Below are 25,976 nucleotides of genomic sequence, written 5' to 3' on the forward strand. Positions count from 1 at the left end.
AGCAAATGCCAAGTTTCCTTTGTAAGAATCTTCCTTGACTTCGCAAGGCTTGTTTGGCTAATCCCTTCATCGGTGCAAAAGAATGCTCATAGGTCTTGAGCCTTACCCTGATCTTCTTGTCCAACAAAAAAAAAAAATCTTTTAGGCATGGCATTAGGGAATATATCTGGGTGATAATGTGACAATTTTTGCCTCTATAACCTTTCTTTTCTCCCATCTTATCAGTGAAGACTTTGTTCGAACAGAGTGCCGTGCAGTGACAAATTCTCATCGCAATAAGAAAATCTCTGAAGGAGATTTTTGAGTCGGGCACTCTCATCGGGCTCTCTCATCAATGTCATGCTGCGACAAATAATCGACATCCTACAGCTGCTACTGTCTGGTTTTGACAAGCCAGTGGCTCCAAGAGCTGCAAAAATCATGCAAGCTATAGACGTTCCCGTAACCACACTGCAGTGACCTCTACCTCTGTCCGCGAAGACGTGTGGGTTGCGCTGTGAAGTATGGATGTACCCGGAGCACAGGAACAGTATGCTGTGCAGCTCTCATCATCATCATCTTCAGCACAGAACCGCCTTCCTTCCTTTTCGCATCCCACCTCTGTCATTCAGACGAAATCCTTCACCAGTGTGGAGTAGCAAGTTAGAGGCACTTCACTCAGGCCGACCTCTCCATCTTTCTGTCATTGAAAATTGCCCCTTGCTCTCTCTCGATTAAAATGTGTAGCATCGGGATGTTCCGCCAGACATGCATTTATTATTTATGGTGAAATAAAGATATTCAACCTTATTTCGCTTCTCTATTTGTCCCTTTAACAACTGTCACGAAAGTCTGACACCAAAGTTCCAGCATGAAAGACGCCATTGAATGTACCTCCGGTGCTCAATATACTAGCTTAATAGCTCAAAGCGATAGTTTCAACACTAATCACATTAACGTAGATATTTATCGTTCTTCAATATGTGCCCAACCCTCATGTAACGTACCGTTTAGGGTCTTTTGAAGCATACTAAATAAACAAATAAATAAGTAAATATATATATAAATAAATAAATATATAAATAAATTGTACTGAGAAATACGGGCGCCTGCAGAAGACGAAGAGGAAGAAGACGGTTGCGGTTTATGGCTGTTATTTATTTATTTACGTTAACATATTTTATTAAAATTCTTAACCATATTTTTATTACACTTCGAAATTACAGTTGTATAGTCCCACGCTCTACTATTCAGATCTAGTTTTGCTTAACTTCAAAACATACGGAAAACCGCCTGCTTCTTGGCCAATCCCCTATAGCGGGTATGCGCCGCTGCTTAGGATACAAGACAATACAAGACAAGACGGTCCTCGCTTATGGACAAAATTATTTTCTTTCGCCCCAACGCTTCCTAATTTACGACTGTATCTGATGCCGCCGCTTATGCCGCAGAATGTCGTCAGATCGCTCGCCCACTAACCGCGCAAAATCACCCCAGCCAGAAACATGGCCGTGACCCAAGCTTGACATTTCCTTCGTATTCACCTGGAACGCTGGTATGGCTACCCGTTCCTTCCTCTGCTCCTGGCCTTTCTACACAGTTCAGCTCAAAATATGACGGCCCTTACCGGGTTCCACAACAGATGTCTCCGGTCAACTACGTCAATGTGTCTATTGAGCCATCTGCGGACGAGCGGCATCGCGGACGCAAAACTGTTCGTGTCGACCGACTGAAGCCGCACTACGACCCACCAGTGCTTGCTGTTCCATAGGTCGCCACGACGGCTCCTTTTTCGGCGGGGAGTGATTGCAGTGAGAAATATGGGCGCCAGCAGTAGACGAAGAGGAAGAAGACAGTTGCTGTTGTTGGTGCTCGCGCTCGCTCCGCTCTGCCGTTGTGTCTAGGCTTAAACATCATCATCATCATCAGCCTGGTTACGCCCACTGCATGTCAAAGGCCTCTCCCATACTTCTCCAACTACCTCGGTCATGTACTAATTGTGGCCATTGTAGCCTTAAACGCGTACTATCAAAATAAATAAATAAATAAATAAATAAATAGGTTCTGCCGAATTTTTCTTTCATTGTTTTTCTGCCTCACATGTTAAGGATAATTCGAAGCAAGTAAAGCATGAAAGCGGTGCACTTGAGATGCACTAGTACATATTTTAAAATAATGTCAACCTACACTGTAAGTAGCATTGCCTTTCTGTAATGACAGCGACATCATTGTCTGATTACCAAGGTCTCTTGCGCATGGTCGGCTACAGAGGCGGAGACAATGATTGAATTCTGCCACGTATTGCGTTCCCTGTATCTGGATTCCTTTATTTCTGGCTTTCTTGTTGATTAGCTTTTTTGTACAGATTCCCCCCCTTTTTTTTTGCTTCCTTACAAATTAACCTAAGCAGAAAAGCTTGTGAATTCAGCGACAAAAAACGCCACTATGACTGTCGATGAAAGGACCGTACTTGTAAAGTACTGCTCCCTCTGCTACGGCGCGCAAACGTAAAAATATGCACAATCTTCCAAAAAGCCGGCCGCCATTTATCATATGAGTCCGCGAAAGTGCCACTTTTCTACAAGTTAAGTGTGTATAGAACTACCGTGCCTCTGTGCGGATGTTCGTGACAATAAGCTCATTCTATTTTCGTATTCATAAGCATATTCATAGCGATGCCCGTCGTCAGTGTGCGAGGATCACGTGAGAGTAAAAGACGAAGACGAAGCGCCCTTCTGCGTTCGACGCTGCACGAGACGCTTATTAGAGTACAAAAGAGTACCTTGCTGACTTTCTAAAATTATCAATATTTTCTATTATTTCATTTATTTACGTTAACTTACTTTATCAAAATTCACAATATTTTCATCATACGTCTAAATTACTGTTCAAGTCTCATGCTCCACAATTTAAATCTAGTTTGGCTTTACTACTAAGCATATGAAAAACCGCCTGCTTCTTGGCCAATCCCCCATAGTGGGTATGCGCCATTGTCTGGGACACAAGACAAGACAAGACGCTGCACGAGAGCAACCAGCCAACCGAGCGAGCACGTCGGAGACGATGGCCACTTCAGCCGCTCTGAAGTCCTTCACGCGTTCCCGGATGCCAAGGCACCCTCACGCAAGACGTCAACGACGCATGGGTGGGGTCCGCCGTACGGTTTCACTCTCCATCCGACGTCGTGCTGGCGGGGCTAGGCAGCGGGCTTCGACCGACCAATTATCCCTCCGGCTGCCTGGGCGCCACAAGGACTGCAGGAGGTACCCTCGCCACGTCTTCCAGCGAAGGTGCCGCCATGACGCCATGTCGGGCTGCGCTGTGGGGACAGCAGCAGCACCTGGCAACTGCAGCAACCTACCGTGCTTCTGGTTCCGGCACCAAAGGCTGCGCTCCTGCAGAGCCCTGGCAAGTCATGTTTGTTCATTCGCCGTGAGTGTATGTAGCTGCCCTGCCGTCAATGTTATTTCATACACGCAGATAGAACGCTACGTCACGGGATATCTTCATACTGAGTATAAGGTGGGCCATGCTGCCTTTCTGTCCTTTATCAGTCTGTATTGAAAACCTCCTCACAATATTCATCAGTGAGAATGGAACGGTCTCTCCTGTATTTTTGTTTATAAATTTTAATCCTAACGTTGGAGTCTTAGCGCAGGTAAATGTAAGTACGTTTTACAGATATAAGTTTTACAAATATTAAACCACAAGAAACGTATAATCGAAGAATTGCCTCTGTGTGCACCCTTGTACCCATCTTTCGCGCGGATATTTTGTCCACGCAGTGGCCGTGGTTCTATGTTTTTAATAAAGACTGACAATAGCAGGAACTAAAATTCGATGAGGTAATAAGCTGTCATGGGAGCCCAATAGCCATCCTGTCGCTGTCTAGAGGTCGAGGTCATGTGTTAGGCCCTAGACGTGGGGGGGGGGGGGGGGGGGGGAATTCCTATCGAGGGCAGCTTTAAAAATGCACGTGCGGGATGGATTCGGAGCACGGTAAATAACCCCTGGCGGTAAAATTATTGCCAGAGTAGGGCGACTCATCATTGAATTGCAGTTCCGACACCTAACTCCCGCCAGACCCACGCCAAAAAAAAAATAATAATAACGACCTGGCGCCCTATACGCCTCGTGCACCGCATATAGAGGCGACACTGAAAGCCACCTAGCGGACATTTCCAACAGTACACGCGGGAGCAGTAGCAGACGACAACCCTTTGCAGCAAGGATGGCTGAAGTTCGCGACTGCGATTTCTCCTTTGTTCGGGTGCCAGGCTGCTGCTTCTGCGGTGCCAGCTGTAGGGAAGATGCTGACCTCTGTGCGATCGGGTATGATCACGATGTTACCGGTGTTTGGGACAACATGGTCCACATAAGTGCAAGGTGTGTCCCGCAGAAAAACGTCATGAATCCCATTTACATGACGTGGAGCTCATGTTGACTAGGCGATAAATTTTGCTGAGTGATGCGATCTCTCGATGGTTTTTTTTTATTCTACCCTTGCCGCAATGCTGCTTCTGTACCTGAATAATAAACACCCGTCGTTAGTGCAGACCTATATCAAACAAATCCGCACGGTGCAATCTCTGCATATGCCGTTGTGATTTTTCTGCCGATGAATACATCTGACATCGCCGAATAACTGCAGTCAAAGTAGCCTCAAGAAGAGTAATTGCCAATTTATTGATGGAAACCCGTACACTACCCAAAGAAGTCACCAAACACACGGGTTAATAAAAGCGCGTGTTAGTGCTGTACCGCCGATGCCATTCTGCAGCATACGCCGATGAACTACCGTTCCCGCTGCAGTTTGTGCAATCTTAAATTCCCCAAGGGAGCTGCTTGGAAACGTACAAAGCTAAAGACTGACTAAGTTTTCAGAACTTTCTATATTACTAGAGAGAGGTGCTACATGATATATTTAAAGGCAGAGCAGCGCCAGTCAAAGTAGGTGAGCGCTGGCGGCAAGGCCCGGTTTAGTCGTCTGCAGCGGAAGTATAAGAAAGAATTCAGTTGAGCACAAAACTCACATGCAAGAAGGAACTAGGTTGTAAAACAAACAAATCACTCGGCGTGTTAAGTATGCTCAGGCAGCATCGAGGTGTGATGACTTCCCAAACGGGACGCGAACTTTTCAGCGAGAAATAGAACAAAAGTGCCATATGCAGCCGCTATTAGTAATTCTCGCCCTGAACTACCTATTTTCTAAACACATTTCCAAAAACGCAAACAATATCTAAGATGCCCTCGGGCGAAAAGAATAAAGCTGTTAAAGAAGCACTTCCTTGGTATCATTCTGATAAGACACAGCGTGATTTATACCCTTTACAAACAAGGCAGGGTGAAAACTTCGCAGCTCAAAATAATCGACAAGAGTTATGCATGGAGCAACTAGCAACAGTTAAACATGTTCGAAGCCACGCATAAAATAGATGTAAAAACATGAAGTACGCGACAGCTGGTGCGAGGATTTACCGCGCCACATGAAACCAACAATTTCAGTTCTTGCAAACTTCAGTAGCTTTAACATACAACGCGATGCGCTCGTGCAGTCGTGCTGCCTAGCTAGCGCAACGCGGTAAAAAAGCGGAAAACAATATAAGCGGCAAACAGCATTCCGAACTTTAGCGAAATGCCTTTAAACCTCATTCTGCACTGCAGACGAACTTCGTTGCTCGCGCGTCTAACTATGATCGAGTGGAAAAAAACACCAACGAGACAAAGGAAAGGATGAGAACAAAAAATTTCCCTTCGAAGCGACGATCCATTTTTGCTCCCGTTGCTCCCACTGATGAGGCTTTGCCGGGAATGGTTAGAACCGTATCGCCGGCACATTTTCACCGGTATTTGAGCCCCCCCACCACGCAACAATTCTTCTTCGACATTCCGTGAGGCTTTGGCCACCCCACACGTGCGAATGGTGTTGCCTATCTTGCTCTGAAAACGTGAATATGACAGAGAAGCACGATCAACGACAAAACCAACTACGGCGCGCGCCAGGCTCCTCTCCCGCGTGTTCTGCGCAAGGCCGCCACCAGTGGCGCGTCCGTCGACGTGCACGGCGCGTATAACGTAAAACTATTCCAATATGTTTTTATTCCAAACTTCCGACGTCAAGTTTGCTCAACCACCGACGCAAGCATCACGCGGTGACCCGCAGCGCTGCCTGAACAGCCAATCAAACACTCCTACTTTTCTTTGCTTTCGAAATGAATCATTGCCTACGTTGAAGTGTTTCACTTGTAATTGGTTGGCAGGAGGCGAGAAGCACGCTCAAGTGGACAGCGTTTCGATGGGACCGAGCCACCGCAGTGAAAGAAATAACCACATGAAGAGGGTGGTGTCGGCGTCTGCGATTGGTCCGCTTTCAGTACTTAGCTTGAGGTGGCTGGTCGAAAATCGCGACGTCGTGCAACGGATGGTTAAGAATGCCGCTAAAATGAATCCTCAGAAAAGAAGAGTTGGAACAGCGGGATCGTAAACGTGCTCAAAGTGCTCAAAAAGGTTACACGGCCACGCAAGCAGTTTATTATCCGCGAATAAACCCATGCTTTCTGGCAGGTGCGAGTAGCCAGTGCCTGAAGGATCGGCGGCAGCCATCTTTTATTCCTTGGGGACGGGGCAGACTGCGGCTATTCAGAAGAAATTTCACACTTGTTCGGTATATAAATGCATCTTTAACGCGTACACGTCACTTTGACGCTTTGAGTTCTTACGGTTTTGTGACGTCGCGTGACAAGCATGTGAAGAGGAGTGCAGCCCGAAAACTTTTGACCAATAGCCGAGGGCTAATGCCGAAAAGCCGTCGAATGAGAAATTACAATTTTTCTTTTGTTCGGTCAACTGATGCATAATCATTGCGTACAAGGTTTTTCAGAAGATGGGCTATCGGTCCAAAAAAGCTTTTGACCAATCGTGGAGTGCTGATTTCAGAATTGAAATAAAAAGGTTTGGAATACTTTTACATTATAGTGGCCCTGGTACCTAACTGAATCATTTAGAGAAGCGACAAAATAATTTTATTTATATGGCTGTTTCATTACGTAGTTGCGCAAACTGACCAAATATAGAAGCCGACTTTATGCTGGCGGGGCTACGCAGCGGGCATCGACCGACCAGTTTTCGCTCCGGCTGCCCGGGCGCCACAAGGACAGCAGCAGGTCTCCTGGCCACGTCTGCCAGCGCAAGTGCCACCATGACGCCATGTCAGGCTGCCCTCTGGAATCAGCAGGAGCAGCAGGTGGCAACTCCAGCATCCTGCCGTGCTTCTGGCTCCGGTACGAAAGTCCCTGCCCCTTCCGAATGATGGCAAGTTGTGTTTCTTCATTCGCCATCAGTGTTAATAGCTTTGCTGCCGTCAAGGTGATTTGATAGGCGCCCATAGTAAAGTGTCACGTGATATTTCTATATTGAATTTACAGGGGAGTGGCCTCTTTGGGGCGCTCTCTTGATGCAGTTTCCATTCGGCTGGTCGAAACCAGGCGTTCTGAACACATTCGCGTGGTCTATTCAGAGCGCGGCGCTCCAGCAGAGAGCATTAGCAGGCGGTGCTGTATGCCTTCCACACGACAGCGCCACAGAGATCCTAGGAAAGCTGGATAACGCGGCTACTCTGATGGCTCTGGCAGCAGCTAGCACGTTCGGCTGGGGCAGTATTTCTACGGCTCTAATCCCGAGAGGGCTCCGCATCGCTGTAAACCGACTTGCGGCGCCGTAGGAACCAGCAGAGTGTACCACAAGAGGCACCGTGTTGGCCTATTTTCCTTAAACTATTTGGATTAAAAGGCATCTACTCATCAGGAAAAACTGAGAGGAATTTCAAGCGTTCAAGTATATTTTTAGAATTTTGTGCTTTCCTTAGAGAATATTCATCATGTTTTTTTTTATTATGGCATTTTACATGGCAGAACCACTATCTGATTATGACGCACGCCGTAGTTTGGGACTCCGGAATAATCTTCACCTCCTGTTGGTCTTTAACTTGCAGCTAAGCCTAACTGTACGGGTTTTTTCGCGTTTTGCACCCATTCAAATGCGCCCACCATGGTCGGGATTCGTTCCCACGATCTCCTGCTTTGCAGCGCAATACCATAGCCACTAAGCAACCACGGCGGTTTACACAGAGTAGGTATAAGTCATTCTCACGGTTCGGCAAAGAAACCTTAAAGAGAAGCTGAAGAGTCTGTCGAATTCAATAAGACGCTCATATACGGATGTGGGAACCTTATAAACCATGCAGGTAAAATGTTGTGGGTGATTTATCACTTAGGAGCGACGCAATCGTCGGTTAAAATTGCGGTGTAGCTCTGCCCCCCCGTCTAGCGCCGCGCGCTGCTGCTGACGCTGACGATGCGAGCGGCGACCGGAAACCGCGGCGTAGTGACGTCAGCACTGGTGTTCCGTTCCTTCGCAGTCTCCGCGACCGTGCCTGACCGGGCTTATTTCTGCGTGCGTGCCGTCCTAATCTGCTGCGCTCGACCCCACATTCCTTTGTTTGTGTGTATATAGGAGGGGTAGTTGACGTGCGCAGCATCAATTGAACTTGTAGGCCGATCATGCCGGCGTTCTGTGCAGCGCAGCCTACGCTTGCACGAACAGCAGCGGCCGCGACGATGTTCCGATGTTCCATTAGTTCCTCCAAGACAAGAGGCTTTCAGCTAAGTGGGAGGCTGCTGTGAAGCGAAACAACTTCAAGCGCTCAAGAACAACAGTGTTGTGCTCTAACCACTTCCGTGACGATTACTACCGGAGTTTATCAATAATGTGTGCTTTGGGTTCTCATTCGTGTTAGCACGCTGAACGGAAGGTGCATGTTTATCTCCCACCCTTGACGCAGGTTTCATCGTCAGGCGCCGCGAATTTTCTATTCGCACGTGGGTTGTGAAACAGCCTGCTAGCAGCTACCATAACGCAGTGCAAGCGTAAAATTTGCACGTGTTGGAAAGCCTGCTCACGCCAGGACGCTGCGCGCCCCTTCTTTCGCACACATAGAGAAATCGACCATCTCACGTAGCCGACGGAACTCGCCTGTTACGAGTAGCGTGGGGATAGCGCTGATGAAGGTTCTATAGACTACACGTGCTACAACAGCCGGTAAACTTTTGCCGCGTTTAAACCGTCTGTGAAGATTGCCGACAGCTTTGGGGCAGCGCACAAATGCCGAAGATCGCATCACCGCTTGCGTTCTACAAGGAGGCATGCAGGAACATAACACTACAATTGTTTGCCAGGAAACGTACTCACTGGAACGCTGAATGCAGCTTAGCAAAAAACATACTCGCCAAAGAACATTTCCAACACAAGGAGGTGCTAACACTTTCGTTCGCGTGGAAAGCAGTGCTTTCACCAGCATTTTTTGCTTCTTGGAGAGGCCGGCTCTTCGCAATCGGCTCGTACAAGTAGGTAGTAAAGTATAGACCCCTCACAAGTGATCTTGCAACGCGACAGCGACAGCGCGACAAGCGAGGCGATGGCTATCGCGTTCACTCGTCGCCTGCAAGCCGAACTCCGCGCGAGCGACGGCTTTGAGCGAAGACTTGCCGATGTGAGGGCAGCAATATACGCGCCGAAACTAGCGTGACGTTTGCTTTATCAATTTAGGTTGAGTTATTTTACTGAAAAAGGAGCATAAAATATTTATGAAGGTCTTGCACTAGGGTCTTACTCTTGCACGTGTACAATTCAATAGTTTCCTCGTTCCGTGCGACAAACAGTAATATTTGAGTTATGTACATCCAGTTCCGGCTTCGCACTATTGGCTAGTCGCTCATAGTACTTCCAGGCGACAAGCGATGAGTTCTAGATTTCTAGAAACGAGCGATCGAGCGACAACACCGAACGATCTGTTCAAGCGACGGCCCGTTTTGTCGCTCGAAGCCGTCGCCCGTCATCCTCACGCGCAAAATCGCTCTCGTGGAGTTTGGACTTAACGCCGAACTCCTCAGAGAAACGCAAGCTCTCGAAATTGCACCACTGCACTTTTGCACCACTGCAGGAAGAAGTCCCGCAGTACTGCTGACGTTTTCATATGTTCAAAAAACACTGCCTTGTTCTTTCAAAGCATAAAATTGGAACAATTCGTAAAACAGTAAGCGACTGATATTTTACTGTTTGCGTAAGTTTGCCCTGTTGAGTTCTCCCATACTCGTGAAAAGACGTAATATTTATCGATATAAATCAAGTAACACCGTTTGTAATGACATTCTTACAGAGAATCACCCTAAGTGTAGGTTTTTTGACGAATCTTTCGATATAACTACGCTTTGCCTTTCAAACAGACGGCAATGTGTTACAATGAAAGACTTCACTTCCTCAGCAGTAAATGCACAGAAATGAGTATAAGACAGGGCACCGTTCCACGGTGTGTTCTTTTCAATTTTTATACTTAAATTATTTCCCCATCCCTTGGCCTAGAGTACAGCACAGTTTAAAATACAGTAGGTTGTACGAGCACAGCAAATATGTGCTCAAGTCAATATTTTCCGTATCGCGGAAACTGTACAACGTCGGGGAAATTGCTAGTGGCGCCACCTCATTGTATTCAGCTATGGCCGCTCATTCAACAGCATGCGCTTCTTCGGTGGTGCTATTGTGTCTCACCGATCATTTGTGAAATCACCGGAACCATTTTTCACATGTTAGCCACGAGAAAAAAACAAAACCATTTGAAGCAGTTTTCACGTTTTTGTTGCGTCAATGTAAATAGCGTATGGAAACGAAATTACAACTTTGCCCACGAACAATAGAATTTCGAGCAGCAGATGATGAACGTTGCGCTATTTCAGCGAAACAGTTGAACAGTGACTTAGAGTTCCTATAAGGAATTCGTGCGTAGAAGTACGAAGGGAAATACACTGTAAATGACCTGTATTTATTTATTTATTTATTAATATATTTATTTATTTATTTATTTATTTATTCAATAACAGCACTGAATGCCCTGCCGAAGAGGGCATTAGAATTGGGGGAGGGGGGAACACGAACGTACTGTCATAACAATTTCTGAGAAAAATGCAACAAACGCGCCTAAATACACGACTAAATACGCAGACACATTTTATGTGTAGTAAAATCACAGTTTGGATAAAACCAAATCAGCAGTATATCAGAAGAAATTTGAAAATTGAAACACCTGGAATTCATAATACATAAAAGGCACTCAAAGAGGATAATTCGAAAACAAAATTTACCGGATGGCAAAGGTACCGGAGGAACACAACATAGAATATAACTCATCCATTGCACAGAGACATCACATTATGACATACGTACGCAGGATTTGTTGAAATGTGTCGGGGTGAACTTCAGTAGGCAATGTCTGATGGTAGGTTGCTCTAGCTAAGTATGAATCTGGGTATAAATGACTGCACGCGAAGACCTGAATGATAAACCGGGCTTTGACATAGAGAGGGTGATCTGGGCGAGAGAAAATGACAGAGCGTGAGTGAAAGAAGCCATCATTGCAAACGGTCGTGATGGTGAAGTTTATGAAAGAGCGATAGGGGCGCGTGTTTGCGGCGTAGTGATGGCGGATGCAATTCGGCACGATTCTTTAAACATGCAGCATTATAGTTCGCGGGATAATCTGTAAAGATAAAAGCAAGCAGCACGGCTTACAAGTATTCAAGGTTACGTACGATGGTGTCTTGGTTCGGATCCCAGGTGGCGCATGCATATTCAATTTTGAGGTATCACTAATGCGGTGTATATGTAAGATCTTTTTTAAGTGTAAACGTGCTTGCTTTAGTCTGTGTTTGATTATTTCAAATTTGTAGTTAATAGATGCAAGAGTAACGGTGATGTGATGACCAACATATGTTGGATTCCGCTGCAAAGTGTCTCCTCAAAATCTTATTATCAAGAGAGTATGACGTTGCAATACGAGTCGCGGAGCGGGAAAATGACATGCACTTAGCTTTAGCATAATTTAAGGTCATTTGCTAGTCTGAACACCATGGACTCAATGCGTTTAGGTGTGGTTGGAACGCTTCACTGTTAGAGTCAGTAGAAAGTTTACGGAAAATGGCTGAATCATCGGGGAACTGTCTTATTCGGGACGACATGCAATCAGGCAAATCAATAATATAGACTATAAGAAGGAAAGCACAAAGCACACTCCCTTGAGGAACGCTGGACGCAACTGGAATAAAGGAGGAGTTGTGGTGTTCATGGTGCAGGTGTTCTTGTTGAAATTGGATTATTTCGCTAGGAACTGTTTTCTTGCCGTCGCCCGACTGCCCCGGAACTTAGAATTTCATACCCGCCTCTGTACTGCACTTCCGAGTGTGCGCGGGCCGTGTTAGGGGATTTGTCACACAATACAAGTGCCACGCTAGGATTACAAATGGCTTGTTTTGTGCTGTCACGGTGCCAGGACCTGTGGCCAGGCTGTGCTTCGGCGAAGCTGCAGAAGCTGCTCGACGCCTGAGAATCGCACGCAGCAGCGCAACTGGCGTCATTGGGGAGGAGATGTATGGTATGTGCACATCGGCCATTAGCGACGTTCTACTTGGAATCAACCGTTAGAACTCAATTATCCTTTAATTTACGCGTGAGTGTTTCAGCTCTATTTAATGACATTTTGCGATTAACAATTGCAAAACAAGATGGACAATGTTGCACGTTTATCGAATTCTTTTAGCAAGACTTGCTATTTGCATAGGCCGCGCTAAGGGTTCGGAAACGACTGCTTGCGAGCCACAGATTCTGCAATACAGGAAGACATGAGGGAACAAGAGTCGTAAGACAGAGGGAGAATCGTTGAAAAAATGTAATGTAGGGTTTTACGTGCGAAAACCACGATCTGATTATGGTGCACGACGTATTTAGGGACTCCCTAAATTTGGACCAGCTGGGGTTCTTTAACGTGCACCCAAATTTAAGTACACCGGTGTTTTCGCATTTCGTCCCCATCGTAATGCGCGGCCGCCGCGGCCGGGATTCGGTCCCGCGACCTCGTGCCCTTGCAGCCCAATACCATAGACACTAAGTAACAACGGCGTGTGAGGGAGGTCGTCGTCAACTTCTAGAACGGCATGTTGCTCGTTAACGATCATGCGCGCATGCCCGGTTACCTGCATGCGGAAAAAGCGCTGAATTTCTCTGCCCAATTTCGTTGCAATTGGTCTGCGCACTTCGACACTCGTGACCATCCTCGAGCGAGATTTTAATCCAACCAACACTTCTTTCTATACTGTTTTTTACTAAATGTGACACCCACGGGCATGGTTGGTTAATATTTGACCCTCGCAGTGCCCCGACCTGCCGGCGTGCTGCCCTTCGGCGACGCTGCGGTGGCTGCTCGACGCCGAAGAATCGCACGCAGCAGCACCGCCGCGAGCAGCGCAGCCTTCGTGAAGTGCATCGCATGCTGCAGCTCCTGCGCCTCGAGGGACCCAGTGTTGCCGAACGAGGTCACGTGGGCTACTCTTTCCCTAGAAAGAGTCCACGCGCGTGGTCAGCACGTTTATGTTGACGATTTTGCTTTCGTATCCGTCAATTTTTGTTCTACTACTTCTGTAATATATCAATAAAATTGGTTTTGATTGTCTACTGGCGTGACGTCTGTGCTAAAACGCTGTCGTTATCCCAGAACAGATGAGTTCAAGCTGTTGCGAAGTCTATCCTTTTCTTTATCCTAACTATCAACACTCGCGAAAAGTGAGCACAACTACTGGACTGATTACGGTGTGTTTCGCGGTCGTGTACATGTACTGCGATGTTCAGGTAGTCTTGTGCTTAAATGCATCAAACGGTGTTAAGAAAGCAAAAGCAAGAGCGACACAGCCGTCATAGCGCCACTTTCGCGGTGGATATCTGGAAAACGTTGCCACCCTTAGGATTCGATCAAAATGAATATGCCCTGCAAAAGCGCCAGCAACCATTCTTAAACTGAATATGTGCCGCATAAAGCAGTCCGTTAAAACTTCAATAGAGATTTACTTGGTAATAATTCAGTTACGGAATTTGATTTCTCGCGCAGATATCAGCTTCTTCCATTATTCCAGTTGAAGGATTGGAATTGCGTTAGAATGCCGCAGGCAACTTTAAAAATTTTACGTACTGTATAGTCTAAAATATAAACCTGCCATAACGCGCTCAAGCCCCTGCAGTTCTTAAGTGAGTCCATTAGGGTTCCGCACTTTTGACATGCGTACCCAGAATAGACTTGCCTATAACGAGGCCTGCTTTTCATTTGCGCTTCTGCATTCTGTACATGCTTCACTATGATACGCTGCATATGGTTAATCATAGCATGAGAAGCGAACGAACAATAACATCAAGGAAAACGTAGGGGAAGTTACTTGTACTCACTAACCGAATTAAATAAATAATAGATTATTGGAAATGAATGTGCCTCAAAAACAACGTATCGAAGGTGGGGAACCATCCCACGTCGTCGCATTATGCGCGCCATGTTCAACCAGGTCAGCTACCGCAGCGCCGTTTGCCCATCTACATCCTCGGGTATTCATGTTTTACTACTAGAACTAATCCTGGGAGTGTTAGCCAGCGCCACCACTCGCCAGCCTTGGCGGCGTATGTGGCACACCCTTTCTGCCAGAGGCGTCACGAGCACGTGATCTTTTTGGGTGAAGGCAACGCATGCTACCTTAAGGCATCAATGTTGCCGGATTCGAGACCCTTGTTATGTATCAAACGAGAATTATTAATTAGAAATTATCGTTTCTTTAATTGAATCAGTGAAGGAAGGAAGGAAGGAAAACTTTATGTGGTCCTGCAAGTAGTGATAATTAATCACTAAGCGGGCCGCTCCCACGTTGGGACCGGAAGGCCAAGCCTCACGGCCTTCCGTACAAGCAATTTTTCTTACGTTTTCCTTGGTGTGATTGTTTGGTGGCTTCTTATGATCTGATTATTCAAAATCGGTCGCCTCGGTTAATCGCCTTTCCTTTCGTTTATTACATAACGAGAGTCTCGAATCTCCAAGCCAACATTGAAGGCAACATTGATGCGTTCAGGTAGCATGTGTGGGTTTATTGACTAGTTGCCTTCACCCAAAAAGATCACGTACTCGTGACTCTTGGGCATGGCGCGCTTAATGCGAAGACGTGGGATGGTTCCCCACCTTCGGCAAGTTCTTTTTTCATGCACAATAATTTCCAATAATCTATTATTTCTTTAATTCAATTGGTGAGTACAACTAATTCCCCCTTTGTTTTTCTTGGTGTCATTGTTTGTTGACTTCATATGATATCATTATTACAAAATCGGGTCCCTAGGTTAACCTCCTCTCTTGTCATTTATATGGGTAATGGGTGGTTCATTTATGATGCCAATCAGGACAAAATTCTGGAGCTGAAAATATAGCACAGCGGTATGAGAGTGCCGTCCGGAAAGACCTCAATTTTATAATACTTAATGGCCGCAGTATAATAAAAATTTACGCATTTGCTGTCTCGGCTTCTTCTTTTAAGCCTCCCGTTGTAATCGGTGCTGAATCTCGGCTACATGGATCCTTTCACAATGCCGAAGTTTCTCCCTCAGATTACTACGCCTTGCACGCTGCTTAGCCGTGGGGAGAGCCGAGGAGGTCGCCGTCACGTATCGCCTGGCCGCCATCCTAATGACCCCATGAATTAGTTCCCCACTCTTACGAATAAAGTGGCCTCTCTTTCTTCCGCGCTGATCAGAACACCGACGGGTGTCTTCAGCCTTGTCCGTTTTTGACGTCTTTCGAATCTTGCGAATCCGCGCGGCGTAAATTCAAAGTCAACCCTGGTGGTTGTCTGGCCATTGCTGCTGTGTATCCCTCTGATTCGCCGAATAATCGTGCACGTTTTTAAGTAGGTAATTGTGCTTTTTTTGTGTACAACAAACCACGGCTTTATAATTGGGGGACATGTCAACAAGCCACAAGTTTTATGGTAAGACCAAAAACACCAATTAGTCAACGCAAACGCCTTGTCTATAGAATTTGCGGAAATCACAGGCTCAAATATTCTAGATCAGTGTGTGACTGAAAGCACGTGGCAAAGGAACACGTCACCTCCAATGCTCGACTTCTTCTTGGCAAACCCTGGACCACTTGTTTCAAATGTCGAAATAATTCCCGGTATATTGCCATCATAATTTGTTGTTGCGCATGGATTGCATTTCGCCGCCAGAGCACCATATATAGAGGGCCCAGGAAGGTTTATCTTTGTGATAATGGAGACAATGCACCATTAAAATGCGAACTTACATTGTATTTGCCTAAGTTCTTGAATACAGAGTATTCCAGAGATTGCAAAGGCAGGTGACTGCTTTGACAACTAAATTCATTGCGTTCATAAACGCTCTTGTCCCTTCGAAAGTCATAACACGAGAAAGGCGTCAAGACAAGCCTTGGATGAATAACGATGCTGGAAAGCTAATTAAAGATGACATTGCCATCGTTTTTCCTACAGGAGAAGTCAGAGGCCACGAGTGCATGGAATTATCAGGACACTTAATTAGCAGATTTACACAAAGCTAAGGTTACTTGAAAAAAAAAGGCTTTTTCGATTCACATGGCTTAACATTTCAGACAACACGAAGGAGCGGTGAAAATTTTTGAAGAATAGTGGCCGACAGCAGGAATCTATTCCGAGGTTACAGTCAGATAGTACTACATACAGTAGCAGTCAACTATAAGAAGGCATGCTGCTTTATTCGTTATTTTCCGTCTGTGTTCACACACCCCTACTATGGCTCAGTACTGCATTACACGGAATTAAGGCTGGAGCATATATCTGAAGTTCACTTTAACTATAACCGTGTCGTAACATTACTTAGAGGGCTAAAATGCGGGCCTAATTCCAGCCACAGTTAATTTCCCCGTTGCTTTCTTTGGCTTTAATGTCATTTGGCATTCTATCACCATATTATATATATATATATATATATATATATATATATATATATATATATATATATATATATATATATATATATAAATATATATATATATATATATATATTACTTCAATTCATTCAAGTGTGCAAATTAGGTTGTTTGCGGACGACTGTGTGCTTTTTAGAGTAATCACTTGAACAGATGATCAAATTGATTTAAATCCTTCTCTTGCTGAAATTGCGGCGAATGCGGCTTATCGTTGAAAAGACGGTCTTTCTTCGCTTCACTCCTCAGAAAGCTCCACTAACCTTTAGTAACACGGTAGGTTCGTTGCCTTTGCAGGAAGAAACAAAATATAAATATTTCGGTGTCACAATTACTAACAATTTAGCATGGAATTTACACATTGGTAGTATGTGTTCTTTGGCCTTGCGTAAATTATATTTTTTGCGACACAAACCTAAAAATTCTCACCTAACGTATGCATGTTTGCTTATTATTCATTAATTAGACCGAAACTTGAATATGCATGTGTTGTTTGGGACCCGTTTACTATACAGAATATTAAATGCATCTAAAGGATACAGAAGACAGCTGTGTGATTCATATGCTCAAAATTCTCACGATATGAGTCTCCCTCAAAAATAATGGGAAAACACGGGGAATGCGGGAGATGGAAATTCAAGACGATGAGCAAAACGTGAACAAGGTGAATGCAGGAGCCAACGTTTCGACAAGTGGACTTGTCTTCTTCAAGGCGACGTACGCCTTCCTCGCCACAGTATATATAGGTGGGGTTCTTCTTCAAGACGACACCGGTTTCGAGATATCAATTCCCGAACATCGTGAAGGAATGCATTCGCAGTGCAGTTAATTTTTAAAAAAAAAACATCGTTTCATACAATGAAGCACACAAGTAACTGGAACGTCAATGCGTGTCTACGCAAAGTTTAGGATTTTATATCTCCAAAGTGGTGTCGCCCTCAGAATTCGTTTTAAGCGGATCCGCCTTGCGAAATCCACTGCTAGAATTTGTAAATTGCAATATGGGCCGTAAGATAATTAGCTAAAAAGATAATTAGTGAATTGTCAATAATTAGTATATTTTGCATTTCAATTCTTCATGCAAGCAGTGTCCGCCGCTTCAAGTAGACCGGCTCGTAAACTAGAATTGAGCTATCTGCCGCAGGCAACCATTAAAGTATTTTAAAAGTGTTCGATGGAATACCAAATATATATATATATATATATATATATATATATATCTGTGTGTGGGTAAACGTCGAACGGTGCAAGAAAGCGACGACAAATCACTAACTTAATTCCCCCTCTATTTTTCTTGGACGCAGCAACGTCAGATATCGCGCTAAATGGCTGTCAGTGCAATTATTCAACGTCACAGTGTTCTCGCACAGACCTCAGATCAGCTAACAACGCACGGGCCTGAGATACCATTCGCCCCTTCTACTGACACTCTCGAAATCAGCGAGATTACCCACGAATGCACGCAAAATGGCCGCGTGACTGGCCGCTCGAGGCACATTGCGTGTATTCGCGCGCTTCTTTCAGGCTCGGAAAAACACTTTTTTTATAGCACGTATTGAGCAACGGAATGCTTTAGTGGAAGTTTTTCGTGTTCCTCTACATGTTTCTCACTGACGCTTTTCACCTAAATATAACACTTGAGAAGCTGATCAAGTAATTAAGAGTAATTATGTGATTAGGCGGAATGGAAAGAATAATCTGAGTACCTCCATGCGACGGCGAACAGCATTACCTTGGTTCGGTCCAGCTACGTGGCATTCGCGTATTTTTAAACCTTGGTGCATGATAGTTGGGACACCTTGCTGTTTACTTGCTGCACAGATTCATTCGTGACGATATGCTGAACAATGCTTACTGGAAGCAGCAGGCCGGCTGCTTTTCTATATGCTTTACTGTATGCTTTACTAACCGAAAACCTCTCCGGGACAGGCCACACTGCAGCCATCTGTGCGAAAGCTTCAAGGACCTTAGGTTACCTACTTCGTAATCTGGGTAATTCATCTTCCAACATCCACAGATTGGTCTATCAGCCATTTGTTCGTCCACAGCTCGAATATACATAATCCATTTCGTCCCCACATCCTACCTACTTATTCGACATGCTTGAATCAGTCCGGAACCGAGGGGCCTGTTTCATCTCACGTAGTTATAGCCACCAATCCAGCGTAACACAAATCAAACTCGATCATTCCCTCCAGCCTTTCGTTCTTCGCCGTAATATCGCTCTGGTATCCTTGTTTCACAAATATGTTTATAATGCCACATAATCCACGCTGCATATCCAGATCGCCTCAAAAAGGTCTCGCCGAATAAATAACCACTTAAGTTTTGCGCTCATATACGGTACGACACATGCTTTTAACTTTTCCGCACTCCTTACGGCCATTCGCTTGTGGAACAATCTTTCTGATAACATTGATTCCGAGTAAGATCAAGAAAAATTTCGTCATCCCCTACAAGAGCATTTTTCGTAATAGTACATACAAACCACTTTATCTTGTTTCTAGTACTTGGCAATGTGCTTCGAACTTCTTGCGATGTTTTTATTTCTATTGATGCATTGCTATCTCGCTCTTATCAATTAGTATTTTATGCTGCGTCACATGTTCACTTGTATGCCCTGTATATGAGGAGTTTTTTTTCGAAATGAGCCAAATCCACAAACCGAAACTGGGTCAGATAAAACGGTAATGACAAGAAAAACTAGGCAACTTTCTCATAGAAAAACCGTTGCAACGAAATGGGTCAAATAACACCAGGCGAACGTGTTCGCAGATCGTATTTCGTATCGAAATTGAGCCTGATCCAGCTGTTGCACGGATCAAAATGAGCCAAATCCATTTGCCCAATAGGAGAGCGCTTTTGGCATGACGTCATTTAGCCATCGCTGCCTCGTCAGTTCCCGCCAAGGAGTTGGTTCCCGCCTGACAGCTCAGAGTGTTTCGTTCGTGTTTTCGCGAGTTCTTCGCTTTTCTGATATCGTTGTTCATGGATTCGGATGGCAATGAAGAGATCGGCGAAAGATCTATCCCTAGACGTCGACGGCGAAGTGAAAAAAAGCCGCATCACCACCGTAAAAGCAAGAATGCGCCGTTGCCAAAATGTAAACACGCGAAAAAGACTCTCAGGTGTGCGCTTGTGACAGAAGCATCCACTAAACGTTTCAAGGAGAAGTTTTACGAACTGTGTAGCGTGGAACAAAAGGCGTTCGTTTTGATGTACTGCACGCCAACAGCCGTAAAACGTAGGAGAGGAAAAGAAGCGGAACCTCGTCGGAGCCTTGCTGTTGTTTACAAGGTACGGATAGAAAATGGCCAAGAGATTCGTGTTTGTCGCGATATGTTTTGCGCAGTGCTTGATATGAGTCACAGCACAGTTACTCGCTATATAAAGCACAAGCATGAAAAAGGTGAAGTGAAAGCCGACAGTCGTGGAGGTGACCATAAGATCAAGCGCTACGGTCGAAAGCGATCAGCTGTTGTGGGTTTCATTAAGCGACTTCGGGCAAGAGAGTCGCACTACAACCGGAAGAAGACAAAAAAGCTATACCTTCCAAGTGAGCTGAAGAGCATCCGAAACCTGTGGCAGATTTATAACCAACAAGCACCCGAAGATGTGAGGGTGAAGTATGGCTTCTTTCACCACATTTTTCGAGCGACGTTCAATCTTTCGTTCAGAACACCGAGGACAGACGTTTGCTCTGTGTGCCTGAAAAATGCGTATGAGATGAAAACTTGTGGAGATGTTTCACAGAAGCAGCGTGTCATAACAGAGCAACGTGTACACAAGTTGAAGTATAAGGCTTTTTATTCCCTGCTGCGTGAGAAGAGGGAAGACTTGAAAACATTCTCATTTGATTGCCAACAAAATCAAGTGCTCCCCAAAGTTCCGGACCAGGAAGCCTACTACAGCCGCCAGCTCTATCAGTACCACCTCTGCGTGGTGGAAAACCAGGCAGATGGATCAATGCCCAAAGAGGCCATCCATTCCTACACATGGAGCGAAGATGAAAGCTCCAAAGGAAGCAACCAAGTAGCCAGTGCGGTACATAATACACTTCGAAGCGCTAACTTCGAAGGAATTAGAGAGGTGCGGTTAGTAGCCGATGGCTGTGCTGGACAAAACAAGAACAGTACTGTGCTTTGCATGCTTCTTTGGTGGCTCCAGAATGAGGCTCCAGCAGGTGTCTCAGTAGTTTCCCTTGTGTTTCCTGTCACAGGACACTGTTTTTTACCCCCAGACAGGGTATTTGGCAGAATTGAAAAAGATGTTAGACGACACGAAGAAATCCTGAATCCACAAAGCTACCAAAGGATTTTTTCAAATCACGGCACTGTGTTAGAGCTTGGAAAACATTGGCATGCGTACGACTGGAAGGCCTACTGCACGGCGGTGATGAAGTCGACATCCAGCTTGCCGTTCAAGATAACCGAAACGAAGGTCTTCTACATTCAAAGAAATGCAGCTGGTAGGAGTCCTCAAATTAGAGCAGAGCCTCACTATAAAGTTTCTGTGTCAAATTTCGTGTCAGTGCTAAAAAGGGGAAGGTCCCTTGCACAAGCACCCATAAGATGTGCACTGTACGCACACCACGTCAACGAAATGAAAGTCAGAGATGTGACCAGCCTTCTTGTGAAGCATTTCGGAAATTCCTGGCAAGACAATGAAGAGCTTGCGTACTTCGTTAGTGTCTTCAGGCGCGCCCAAGGAAATGATCCTGCGGAAGAATTAGAAGAGAGCTGCTTATGCTGCCAAGAAGACGCACCTGCTCTTCAAGTATAGTTCTATTGTTCTTGAAGCACAGCAAAGCCCTGCTGCCAATGTTATTATAGCTTTTCTGTCATTATTACATGATGCCATTCTGGAAAGCCAATTTTAATAAAGTTTTCATAACAATACCGCCTAAAATCCAGTGTTTCAATTCAATACGAGCCAAATCCAGAGTTCTCACCCTAATATTGGGCATATCTGCCGCATAATTTTTCATTACTTGTGGTCGTAAACTTGCCCTAGCCGACATGTAAAGCATATCATATAATAGCTTTGCTAGCGTTGCATTTAGGTCCAGTAACAAATTTTTGCTTTTTTCTCAACTTTTGTTTACGTGGATTTGACCCATTTCGAAAAAAAACTCCTCATATTTTGCTTTTCTGCGTCTTTTTCTCGAAATATCCCCTGATGCATTGTATTCCTTGATCTGTTCAGTTTTCCTGTATTGTACTTTCTAGTATTAGTGCCTTACGTTAATTTTACTCGTGTTTTTTCCTTGAAGTGTGCCTTGGTGGTATTTTATTACTTCAGTTTCTCCTTTTTCATGTTTTGATCTTTCTAGCCATGTTGAAAAGCCCTGCATTGGGACGTATCTTTTGTACCAGACTTCAGAAGGCTGCTTACTCTTCTTTTTTACGCATTTGATTTTGTAACCTCCTTACACATTGCCCCCATAGGGCCTTGAAGGTATTTTATATAAAGAAATAAATAAACAGATAGTGGGAGCCGACAAAAAAAATATCTTACCAAAGTGTGCTGGAACTTGTGCTCCGTGAACACCGGCAGAACACACCAACGATTCCAGCGTTATATGCCGTGCCTGCGTGCCATACAACATGTTAAGGGGACACCAGAGAGCAATACGGTGTCATGAAAAAAGAGATATGGGGGAACTAAGAAATTGTTGCGTGTGAATGCGAGAGCATAACGTGACGCTGAGGTATGCCGCCGAGTTTAAGGCAGCGGCGCTGAGGTATGCCGCCGAGTTTAAGACAGCGGCCAAATTTTGCCGAGTTTAGCGCTGCTGCGTTATGTTTCCGAGGGTAATGTTGCTGCCGGTGAGGTCGCAACAACGCAAGACGACAAGCAGGCCGTAGTGCGATCTCTCAACTGAGTTCTATTTAAAGTATAGTGTTTCACTTGCGTTGAGTGTTATTTCTCCATGACTACACTAGGCCGAGCGATGCCAGTATTTTTTTCCGATCCGGCACCATAGTGTCGGCACTAAATTTCTTCATCGGGTGTGTAGGCGAACTCCACCTCCTACTAAGGGGGGATGTCGTAGTCGTCGTCACCCGAGGGGTAAACCTGAAGCGCGTTGCATCTTATTCGTCGACGGCGTCTGCCGGATCCCGACAACGCGAAAGGCACAGTGAGTTGCTGCAGCTCGCCTCCAAGGTAAATACACCAGGTAGCGAAGCTTCCATAGGAGCCTATACGTGCAAGACATGGCGGTTCATCTGCGGATAGATGGATGGATGGATAGATGGATGCCATGAGTGTGCCCTTTGGAACGGCGTTGTGGGTTGCGCAACCGAGCTCTTCTTATTATATTGCCTAATGCCGCATCTTTGATAAAAAAAAGAAAAAAAAAAGGAAAAGAGAAAAAAAAATTACGATGAATTCCCATAACCAATGTTGCTGAACCCCTATTGTAAGCTTTGTTTTTGCATACCTCGGTTGTTTGTCGTTTGCCTACTTTTTATTCACCAACCTTCCAATCGCCGCTTACTAATCTCTTCTACGCGCATATTTACGTTCTCCCTGCTCTCACTAAATCCGTGTTCTTCAGGGAGGCCTGAGATGCCTAAATCGACCGCTGCACAGATATCTTCACGTCCTAATAAAACGTGCTCCATCGTTTCCCCAGCTTTACCGCAACAGCCACATGCGTCTACTTCCTTCTGACATCTCGCTTTATAAGTGCGTATTCTAAGGCATCCCGCTCTCGCTTCCAAAAGTAAGAGCTTCCCTTGAGTTATCATGAATTGTTTCTTTTGCGATTTCTTTTTTTCCTCTCAAGTAGTTACTCATGGCAGGTTTCTTTTCCAATGCCGCCACCCATGAGATTATCTCAGTCTCTCTGACTTTCCGCTTGATGTTCTTTGTTGCCATGTTGCTCACCATACGGGTTGCATACTTGCTGGAGAGCTTCCTAGTTCTTTTCCTGGACTGTGCATCCATGTTTCTCTTTTTTGTACAAATACCTGAAAACTCTCCCAGCCCATTTAACTTTTCTCCATATTAGTCAGTAGTTATTCATAATCAATTTAACGATGAAGTTCTCTCATTTCAAAGCTTGCCCAGCCCGTGTTACCCTGCATAGCTTCATTTGTAGTCTTCCCGTGAGCGCCCAATGCGAGGCGTCCCTCTGACCTTTGGTTGCCATCGAGTCCCGATTGTATCTATGATTTCAAGCTAGCAACCGCATTTTCTAATGTAAGTCCTGGAACCACGAAACCTTTTCATATACCCTGCAGCACCTCCTACCTATTGCATGCCCATAGCGCTCCGTGTTTCATTAAAGACGTATTTCTCTTCCCGTTCGCTGTTATTTTTTCCTGTGTTTCCAGATATCTATCTGTAAATGGTTATATACAGCACATGGTATATCGTTTATACATATACCAAGGTATTTACATTCCTTTTTCCGAGGTATTTCCTGGTCCCGCATTGACACAGTCTGTTAACTGTTTCCATTGAATTCCGTAACACCTGGTTTTTAACGCTACATTTCCGACCTAAATTATCCCGTTCCTGTCCACCGATATTAACTAGACGTTGCATATCACTTTGCTTGTTAGCTAGCAACACAATGTCATCCGCTTAAAACAAACCTGGAAGCTACTGCTCTACTGCTATAACCACCTGTTTGCATAAGAGATTAAACCCGATATTACTTCCCTCTAGCGCCCTCTTCATCCTCACCAAGGCACCTTCGCCTCAGTCCCTTGCTGATATCAACTTCCTCCTCGCTCCTCATCCTTTTCCATACAACGCAAACATTATTTTCCAGGTAAATCTTTCTCAAAATCTGTATACAGTTATCGCCCAAGCCTTCCCCTGCCAGAATATCCCACAAACTTTTGCGGTCTACCTTTTCATACGCTCATATAATGTCTAAAAAGGCCAGATATAACGGTGTTATTTCTACTTATTTCTTCTACTCATTTCATTTCTAACAACTTATCGAGACGTTTAATTATTCTGAAGCCATTCTGAATTTTTCCTAAAATGCTGCTATTCTCTGCCTATGCTTGCAGCTTTAATTTAATTGCCTGGATTGCTAACCCATATATTACCAATGTAATTGTGAACCGTCCATTTGAGTGAATTCCATCTTCATCTCGCTTACCTTAACAAATATAAATCATGGCGTCAATCTTGTGTCGTTTTTCTGCCGGGACTTTCTGACGATGGCGGGGTGGCTGAATGAGCCAAGTAATCACCTCGCATTAAAAAAGAAAACAGAAAAAAAAAAACTTGAGGTGTTTTACGTTCCAAACCCAATCGACACATGATGATCACATTAAAGGTTTATGGAATTGTTAAACATAGCCTGTTCCAGATAACGTAATTCTAGTCATTCAGCTTGATTACTCAGAGAGACGGACATTCCCTGCACGAGAAATGGAAAGATGATCTCCCGGCGGTATAAGTAGTATCGACGTATACAAGAATCCAAACGCAGCTCTAAAATAGATGAAAACGAAAGTCAAGCTCGAAGTATACGTAATAGATAATGTTGTATAATGGGGACACTAAAAGTTGCAAGTTAACTTTAACGACTACATACAAACAGAGACCGTGGTAACCCCAAAGGTGCACTATCTACTCCTGGACGCAGCGGTCGCTATTCGACAAGGCAAAGTGCAAAAACGTGCGTTTATCATGCATTGGGTGCACGTTAAAGAACACTACAACGTGCCACATAATCACATCGTAGTTCTTGCGCTTAAAACCCGTGAATTTTATTTTAGAACGCAGCTCTTAGGCGTTCGTTCCTACGGTGAGCGTCGGCGTCACGGAGCGAACCAGCACATTGAAAGATCAAAAAGGGTGACAGCGAAGAGAGCGCGAGGAGGAATACGGCGGAGGAGTGCATGGTGAAAGCGGAACAATAAGAGCGTAGTTCCTCGCAGGACGAGCTCTGCGGCGACGATGACAACGCGATGGCGCCGCACTAGGGTGCGTCGTCTGGGAAGTCAGTCTGCGACGGCTGCTGTGAATCGCGCCTGTGCGTTACCTACGTGCTGCCTCTCGCGATCTCCCGATTAGGGACGCAGTCGCGCTACGCTTCGCTCCGTTTGAAACATGCCACATGAGACAGATTGCCCTCTCC

General features: G+C 45.1%; 1 long non-coding RNA gene across 1 annotated transcript in view; it reads left to right on the forward strand.

The window, feature by feature from the left end:
* Positions 1 to 13,334, forward strand: part of LOC140215363 (uncharacterized) — a 68,223-nt gene extending 54,889 nt beyond the window's left edge. Inside the window, exons 2-3 of the long non-coding RNA XR_011892323.1 lie at positions 12,356 to 12,457; positions 13,234 to 13,334. This is a non-coding gene — a long non-coding RNA (uncharacterized lncRNA). The remainder of the gene's footprint in view (positions 1 to 12,355; positions 12,458 to 13,233) is intronic.
* Positions 13,335 to 25,976: the final 12,642 nt, after the last annotated feature.

Source organism: Dermacentor andersoni, chromosome 1 (genome assembly GCF_023375885.2).
Source record: "Dermacentor andersoni chromosome 1, qqDerAnde1_hic_scaffold, whole genome shotgun sequence".
Classification (NCBI taxonomy): domain Eukaryota; kingdom Metazoa; phylum Arthropoda; class Arachnida; order Ixodida; family Ixodidae; genus Dermacentor; species Dermacentor andersoni.